Raw genomic sequence first — 1,130 nt, forward strand, 5'->3', positions numbered from 1 at the left:
GTGTTTATAAAAAAAATAAAAAAAATACTTGCTATATTGTATTTACTTCGCCACCATGGCCTTTTTAGCCTTATCTCACCTCATTTGCTCACATTGTATATAGACTTATTTTTCTACTGTATGTTTGTTTTACTCCATATGTAACTCTGTGTTGTTGTACCTGTCGAACTGCTTTGCTTTATCTTGGCCAGGTCGCAATTGTAAATGAGAACTTGTTCTCAACTTGCCTACCTGGTTAAATAAAGGTGAAATAAAATAAATAAATAACAAGTCCAGACGAAAAGTTCTTAAAAAGTACAATAAAAGTTAGTAGAAACATGCCAATCGATGTTTAAAATCAATCCTCCGGTTGTTTTTGTCATAAATAATAATATTTACACCAGACAAAAGCTTTGCCAATATTAAAGGGAAAACAAGAAAGACGCGTTCCCGATCAGGGTGCATGGCTGATGACTGAAAATGTCCACTGGCCTCTGATTGAAAGTGCTGTATCTCCCTCATTTTTCAGAGTAAAATCCTGAAACAATGCCTAAAGACTGGACACATGTAGAGGAAGCCAAAGAGCTTGTGAACTGGGTCCTAAGTCTTTGTATGGTGGATAGGTTTTCAATGGAAAAACAGCCTTTCAAAATAATAGTACTTCCTGGTTGGATTTTCCTCTGGTTTTCACCAGCCATATCAGTTCTGTTGTACTCACAGACATTAATTTAACAGTTTTGGAAACTTTAGAGTGTTTTCTATCGAAATCTACTAATTATATGCATATCCTATATTCTGGGCCTGAGTAGCAGGCAGTCTAATTTGGGCACGCTTTTCATCCAAAATTCCGTATGCTGCCCCCTACCCTAGTGAAGTTAATAACTTCTACCTTGAAGCCATAAGACTGCTAAACAATTAATCAAATGGTCACCCGTACTATTTGCTTTGACACCCCCCACCCCACCCTTTGTTTTTACACTGCTGCTACTCATTGTTCATTATCTATGCACAGTCACTTTCCCCCTACCTATATGTACAAATTACCTCGACTAATTTATTTTTTTGTCAATATTTTCTTATCTCTATTTTCTTAAAACTGCATTGTTAGTTAAGGGCTTGTAATTAAGCATTTCACAGTAAGTTCTACAGCT

Source organism: Oncorhynchus clarkii, chromosome 23 (assembly GCF_045791955.1).
Source record: "Oncorhynchus clarkii lewisi isolate Uvic-CL-2024 chromosome 23, UVic_Ocla_1.0, whole genome shotgun sequence".
NCBI lineage: Eukaryota > Metazoa > Chordata > Actinopteri > Salmoniformes > Salmonidae > Oncorhynchus > Oncorhynchus clarkii.